We start from the raw sequence: 8,581 nt of genomic DNA on the forward strand, positions 1-8,581 counted from the left end.
CATTTTTACGAACATGTGTTACATATCCATCTCACAACAAACATGGTCAATCCGTCCACTAACATTTTGACACAAGGCGACGTGTGATTACACAGAGAACAGGAATCTGTTGCTTTGCTATTAATCACATTGTTGTACTACTTTGTCTGTGAAGTCTCAGAGCACGTAGAGATACTACAGTAGATTATAGGATACCAGAGTCTTGCAAAGCTGAACAAATGCAAATATCTCTATTTAAAAATGAACAGGGAGACAAAAGGAAAAACGATACCATGGAAAAAATTCTTTAAATCCACATAGACTGTGAAACAAATTAGTACCTAGCTGGTGGAAATATGTGAAATATATACCTCATGAACCTGTTTTGAATTCAAAGACTTCAATATAATTCCTTTTGAAAAAGCCCCATGACTTTCCCAAATAATGAAAAGCTTGTTTTCTGTTGAAGCTGGATAAAAGCTTCATTGGGACACCTTTGAAGTAAATCCATTCCTGCCACAATACAGGACAACAATACATTCAAAGCAGTCAGATTTTGTCTTCTTTTATTTCTGACACTCCACATTTGTCAGATCAACTTTAGTCAAGAAAAGGTTTTAGTTTTTTTTATTTACATTGTTTATGTTTCTCACTACATTTCCGTTATATTCTAGTGACGTATCTTAGTGTTATCTGTATCTTCTTAGTGATCCAGGTCATAGTAAATCAAAGCTTGATCCAAAGGGGACTGGACTTGGTTGAAGATCTTGAAGACGCTTCACCTCTCCTCCGAAAGGCTTCTCCAGTTCTAAATCAACTAGTGGCCAAAGCTAGGAAGACAAGGCTCTAAAAAGAGGTGTTGAAGATCCTCATCATGGAGATCTTTGGCAGTGCATTCATCCTGTTTGGTGTTATTGTTGCAATTCTGCAAGCGTCAACAGTATAGATGGGCGACTAGAAGATGCATCCACACTCTGAGAAGATGAGAAGACACTGCAGGAAAAATAAGATGGATTATTGTGTAAATGCATTGTAAATTATTTAAATTTTAAATGTCTCTATTTGCCTGGGATTGAAAGATTCTTATCTTCTGAGATTTTAAATAGGTAAATAACTTCCAAAAATCTATTTTTAAAAATCTATTTTTTGGCTAAACAGTCACACCCTGCTAAGTGCTAAGGCTAACTATTTAACTCAGTAGAATGCCAATTGGAGCAGCAAGAAATTCAGCCAGTCTCACAGATGACTGGAGTAGATCCTGAAGTATGTACTCAATCAAAAATAGACAACATTTTGCCCTGCCTTCTGGACTAGTTGTTTCAAGGGAGTTGGATTAGTAGGAAGAAGAATCAAAACAAAAAAAAAAGTCTCTGACAAAATCTCCTAAAAGTTGTATTATTGGGCATAGGATAGCCGAGCGGTTAATTGAGCGCCCCATGTACAGAAGCTATAGTCATCATTGAATTCGAGCTCAGCCTTTGCTGCATGTCATTCCTCTCTCTCTCCTCCCAGCATTTCCTATCTATCTTCAGCTGTCATATCCAATAAAAGCAACAATACTCCGACAAAAATGTGTATTATGGCAGTGCAAAAGCCTTTAGGACATCTTTGGTTGGCCTATATGAGTCACACAAAGACTTTTCTATGATAAAGGCTTTCCTTAAAGACCAAGCTATCGTTGGTTAATTGTTCTTTCCTTGCCTTAAATCTAGAAGCTCTTCTACATGTCGCTGAAATTCAAATATATTCAGGTCTTACCAATAAAAAAGAGAAAAAAAAATTGCCAGTGAATGCCAGAGAGCGAGAGAGAGAGACTGTGGGAAAGATAGCTACCTGATGCAAAGTGATCAGGTGTGTTTGTTCTCGATTTTGTAAATGCTTTTGGATGAGTGCTCAATGTTTGTCCCAGTTCTCAACAAAACAGTGATTTGTTTCTAAAGCTCTGCGCTTGAATAACCACAGGGTATGTAATAGTAACTAATTTCATTTCCCCAAAAGAAAAGTATATCAAGTGTTCTCACTGTTACAACACAAGTATTGAGATGTGTACGAAGTAAAATGTACACCAAAACAAGGTTTCATAAATTCTCATTATGTAAGCAATAACACACTTACTGTGCATGTTTTTTGAGTTGTTGACTTGACACCCACCCGCTGAGCAACACTGACCTCGGCCTCACCAGTGTGTTCAGGATGATGTAGTTTCAGCACAGTGGAGAATCGATCGCTCTGAAGATGAGCTACAAAGCCTTGGTCAGTGGAGAGATTGCTGTGAGCTGATCCTGTCCCTGCTGATGGGAGCAATTATTGCACTCAGGGTGAGGGGGAGGGAAATGAACATGCAAGGTTACACCAGTGCTGGTTTGTGTCCGTCACAATCATCACTTTAAGATGCTAGAAAATGGAAAGACAGCACTTCCTGTGGATGAGTTCAAGACACTCACAATCAGTTTTCCTAACCATCCTCTGCTAGCTTTAGTCCCCTCACTTCTTGTTCCTTTAATTAAACTACTGTGCAGCTATACAGTTGTGATTAAGTACAAGCATTAGGGACCGAAACTCTGATTAAACAGTGATGCTTTGCTAATTGCAGTTTCCTTTATGCATGACCTTTGAGTACAGAAAAATTGATTTTAATTGAAGGTTCAGCCTACTGATTAAAATTACTGTAGTGTATTTGATTTAAGTGGATCAAATAACTGAAAGCTCTTTTGTGTGTGTTTTAAATGATACATTCCTATATATATTATGAATTATCAAGGATAACTAGATTGGATCAAGTGTACCAGTATGGTAAGAGGGGTGTGAGATTTAAAAAAAGAAATGTAATTCAGCTTTAGTATTCAGTGCATGTTTGAACCACAAATGGCCTAATAGACTACATATTTAGAGGGAAAGCAAAGCCAACACTTTACAGTTATCAATGCCAGATAGCACCATATGTTGTTCTGTCAGTGCTGCAATGAAATGAAATGTGCATATGTCAAAATACAGTAAAAAAAATTGAAGGAATCTTTGATGGTTTATATGCGTGCATAGACACTTAAATATTATGTAGCCCAAAGGGCCACATTCTTAAGATGACTACCCCTCTTCTGCAAATTGACACCTAAGAAAAGATTAAGATTTTTTTTTTTCTATTCTGGGAAATATTCCTGCCTCGTAAATCTAAAGAAAAATGCATTCTGAAAGGATATGTGATATTAAATATGGATTACGGTTCTGCTACTTTATTATGAATGCCAAATCAGAAATCAGTGTCCAATTCACCAAAGTAATAAGAGCACAAAATAGGATAAGGCAACACAGAATTGCATTGCTAAAAGCTTTACGTATGGATAACAAGACACACAAAACCTCATGAGAATAAAAGAGAACGAGCATAAGAGGCCACAGAAGCATTCATAGCCCCTTTTTACAGATGTTACTTACAGTTAACAGTGAGAAACATAATTAGAAAAAGTTGACCTTAAACCTTTGTTTCTCCTCGTCTCAATTGGAGATAATAGCCAATCTATATAATTGGATTTGAAAAGGGCTGAGATTTGAATATAAGCTTTCCTTGTGATGTTCTGCATTATTTAATCAGCAATGCAATTGAAATCTGTAAAGTATCTTCTTATCTAGAGTATGCTTCCCTTAACAATCCTCTGTTTTATTCATGTGCTACCCATATTGTTGAAGTATACATTACAGAGCAATTACAGAACGAGTTAGAGGTACACCAGTGTAGGTACAATGTTTTAAACATGCAGAGAAAGCATTACTGAATATTTTTTTTGTGCTGTAAGAGCATAAATAATACAATTTTAAACCCATAAAGTTTTGTTTTCAATTAGGGTCAAGGACTCATTCTGCAGGTTCAAAACAAATGAGTTTAGAATTTGGGGTTATGGTAAAGCTATACTCAAGAAATTGAATTAAAACATGTTGCTTTGTAAATTATTATATCTGTCAAACCTGTTATCCAGGAGTCAACACACAATAGAGTGTTTCATACAGAATAGTGCAAAGGTACCTGTCCCATCTAAAGACATATGACAAGGATAAGACCAATAATAATATAACAATGCAGAATAAATACAAATACGCTGGCATGATATAAACACCTGTTAACAGGGCAGTTAAAACGTCACTGGTCATGTTACTTCCTCTACCAGCCTTCAGAACACAGTTCAGGGAGGCTGTATTCAATATACCACTACCATTACAGTATGAGACAACTAACTAACTAACTAATGTGTCTAGTAATCATTTATTAAGGGTGTTCATGTTAACTATGGAATTAATTAATGCATTATTTAATCCTTATTAAGGATGCTATTAACATTAGTTAATGCAGTAATAAGCCTTAATCTACAGTAAATTCCAACAACACTGAACATTAAGAAACCCTTAACAGATGTCTCTTGTTTACATTAATTAAGGGTTTACATGTTAATTAAGCCTATTAACTAATATTACTAAATGCTTGATAAAGATGTTCATTTAGAGGTTCACAGCTAAGTCATGCCATTAAGACAAAAGTGTTTGTCTTAATGGCATGTTTGTTGTATTAATGTTTTTTTTTTAAGGTTAATGACTGTTCACTTACTTGTCCATCCTCCAACTGGTGACTTATTTTTGGTAAAGGTTGAGATCAGTGGACCACACCATGGTCTTCATGTATACATTAGATTGTTCCTTTATCTTCATGTAGACGTTCTTACAGCCTAACCTATCATTATTGTTGATGTTATATAAGCATTACTAAACCATGATTAACCATTTATTAATGTTCTGAATAAGCCTTACTTAACCATAATTAACCATTTATTAATGCTATGAATAAGCCTTACTTCACCATAATTAACCATTTATTAATGCTCTGAATAAGCCTTACTTAACAATAATAGACCTGTAATAGACCTATTTTATTTATTAATGCTCTGGATAAGCCTTACTTACCATAATTAACCATTTATTAATGCATTTTGTGACCCTTGTAAATTTGAAACAATCACAGAGCTATTAAACTTCAGGAAAACATTAACAGATCGAATGCAATCATCATAGCAATCATCTCTTTTCCACACTTTAAATTTTTTTTTAAAAGATAGCGACTTTTTACTTCATGCACAACATCCTTTATTTAGAAAATGTAAGAATTTTAGTGTTCTTTAAAAAGAATAGCAAAAAGCAGATTTAACAATTTCACTGTGTTTCTCACAGACGTGCCCCTTGCTTATTTTGAAAACAACATTTTCAACCAAAAGTAAAGAGTCTCCAGGAGGAGTTAACCATATAGAACATGTTTTTGAATGATCTCTAAGATTAAGGACAAATTCACTTCAACATGAACACCAAAACAGAATACCTGCACAAGGTGGGTTTAAGAGAGGGGTTCCTACAAGTGGTACCTGTGCCTTTTGTCCTTAATTAATATTCCCAAAGGACCATATTTGTGACAGTTTACTAGCCTGTAGGTCCACTCAAATAGTGAGAGATGATCTTTTTATCAGGGCCTCTGCCCATGTCCCTCTTCGTCGCCATGCCTTCTCCTTCTATAAGGCCACTGCTCTCTCCAGGTTGTATGTCGCTGCCTGTCACTTGGTCAATAAACCACCAATGGTGGTTGATAAAAAAGTGTTTGTGTCCATAATTGGTCCGTACACCTCTGTAGGTCCACCACTGTAACTGAGGATGGTGAGTCTTGGATGTAAATGGCACAAAATGAGTGAACCTTCGAACTTCTGTTGAAGCGAATCTCACTTTTAATGGCTCTACACCAGAACAAAAACGACTTGCCTACAGATTCTGCATTATATGCAATATAAAGGTAATCCAGAATAAGCAGAATAGGCACGTTGTTGTTGCACACAAGAAGCCTTACTGACTTCTCAACCAGCATGCTCTTTACCTGTATAGAGTAAATGTCAGACAGATAATTATATCACAAAAAAGTATGAGTGTGTAAATGTAAGAATGCGTGAAAAGAGCACTTGTGTTTCCATCAGCCTGGCAGGATCACAGTTGTACAGCCTACCAGAAATGTGTCATACACAGCACCCACTAACAAGCTACCCACACACCTCTGTCTCTGCAATGACAACCCACTCCCACCCTCTTCTTTAAGGTCTCTCTATCTCTCTTAGATGATATTATATCATGATGCAGACACAGGGTGAGGTGTAATCAGGGAAAGAGCAAGTGGACAAGGTCATCGTGATTAACTAGATTTTAGCAGATGAAGGCCTGCTGTCATGAAAGCACTATGGGAGACTCTTGACACTCATACCAAGGAGAACTGCATTATTCATCTGCTACCCAACAACATCAAACCAGCTTGATAAAAACCTTTGTGAGAAGTGACAGATGGAACACTGCAGTGTCCAGAGAGACATTTAAAGTGGCAAAGAAGTAGCATTGTGTTTGTGTAATTTCTATGACATACAGTATGTCTTGAATATAACCATGAAATCCACAGAAAAGAAGCATGGTGTTGAGTGTGTGTCAATCATATTTTCCATGTTAAATAAAAAGACACATTTGTGGTGTTGAAGAATTTTCAAGTTGACCTGGACATTCCTCTCCCCAGCACATTTCAAGCTCCATCCCTTGGTATCTTCCTAGTCAAATCAGATGCCTAAACTCTGATACCCAGGCATTACTGCTGATGCTGCACACACACACACGTGTCAATCTCACGATCCATTTTGCCCTCACTCGTGAATGAGACCCTGAGATACAACTGGATCACTTGTGATGATTCACAGAGGATGTGGACATAGCTATGAATTTCATCCTACAGGGACCAGATGGACCATAGCAACGGGCTTGGAACCCCATATCCCTGCAGAGCCCTAAATGACCCTCAAGGGACACACCTCTACAAGTCTATAAAACACATATACACTAGAAGAGAAAACTCCCATGTCATACTTCTTGTTTTTTTCTTAAATAAACAATTACAAACCTACTTATGCATCAAGGTAAACCAATGGAAAGGTGACCTATAAAGGGAAACACGAGATGTAGATATTGGTGTTACAGTTTAGGAACTTGGTCCAAAAACCCTTTGACAGCCCAACTGATTATTGACTTCAGATGTTTAGATTCTGTATGCTCCTGTGCAAAAAGCAAGGTCCATCAATGTGTTTTGTGATGTGGAGGAACTTCATTGACCGGCCAATATCTCTGATCTCAAGCCTGCTCATCACCTTTGGGAGGAATTAAAAACCTCTGTTTGCAAGCGAGGTCCGCTCATCGAATATCAGTGCCTGACCTTCCAAAAGGTCTTTGGGTTGAATGGACGCTCATTTCCCCCAGTCCCAGTCGGAATTCTTGTGAAAAGCTGTCTCAGTATTGATGCTTGCTCTAGAAAGGGCATCATTAAAGCTTATAGTGCGATGGTTTGATCATATACTGATCATGTGATATCAAGAATAGCCTAAACAGCTCAAATTAAAAAATGGTTTTAACCAGATATTTATAATCGAAATAAATTACTTTTGTTTTTAAATATGACATATTTTTATATTTTTAAGATCCTCATTCAGGTTAATATATGTGGAACTGAGGAAACAGGCATGTCAGGTTTCTTTTAAATGACTGAGAGCAGTCCTCCTGGATTTCTTAATTATGCTTTACGGTGTGTTATACTGTATCTGTTCAAGCTAATACAGAAATGATCGAGCATGTGATGGAATTGGTAATCACATGGATTTAATATTTGTGGAGTGTTTATTAGTTTCACCTTAGGGATATACATTATTTGACATAATAGCTAGTGAATCTAGACAAGACCTAGATCTTTTTATCCCCCCTTGATGTGTCTCTTCTTCTCCCCTGTTCATCTTGTAAATATTTAATAGTTCTTTTATGATTATCTTGCCCTTGTTCTGTGGGTCTTCACATTTCTATGCTAATTCAACAATACAAATGATATAAGGAACAGGGAAAACCTTGTCTCAATTCTTACAGTATAGTTAAACCTATATTCAACACATTAAATATAAAATGTCTCCCACAGTGTAAAAGGATAGGCTATGGTTGTTTATATATAGCTGTAATATTTTGATGAGAGATGTTAAAGGTGCATTATGGAAATTTTGGTAGAGAAATGCGAAAGTTGGAGAAATGTACAGATTCTGTGGTATATGTTCATAACTTTATACACAAACCATCCTGAGAGGAAAATGTGGACCCTGTAACACTGTTTGAAGATAAATGCTTCATGAGAAGTTATGGTGGGGGGCCTGCAACAGTGGAAGTGTAACTCTCCTGGTATAGTAGCTTTTTAGCTCCAAAAATAATTTAATTTGAATAAATTTTGTGTATTTAGTTCAAAAAATATAGCATAGAATTGTTTCACTCTTCCAACTTTCAAATTTCACCACCAAATCTACATATTGCACCTTTTATGAAAAATGTCTTCATGTATTTTAAGGTCTTTTGCTTCTGGTTGTTTGGACAATAAAATTGCTCTTAGGATTATGCTCACTGGAGTGTACAAATGTCCATTAACACTGCAAACACTTTACTGTATGTAGCCTGAAGCACCTGTGCCTGTAATAGTAAATGAGATACACATTATTGCACTTGCAAAATGTAAATGTCCCTG

The sequence above is a fragment of the Labrus bergylta genome, chromosome 3, assembly GCF_963930695.1.
Source record: "Labrus bergylta chromosome 3, fLabBer1.1, whole genome shotgun sequence".
Classification (NCBI taxonomy): Eukaryota; Metazoa; Chordata; class Actinopteri; order Labriformes; family Labridae; genus Labrus; species Labrus bergylta.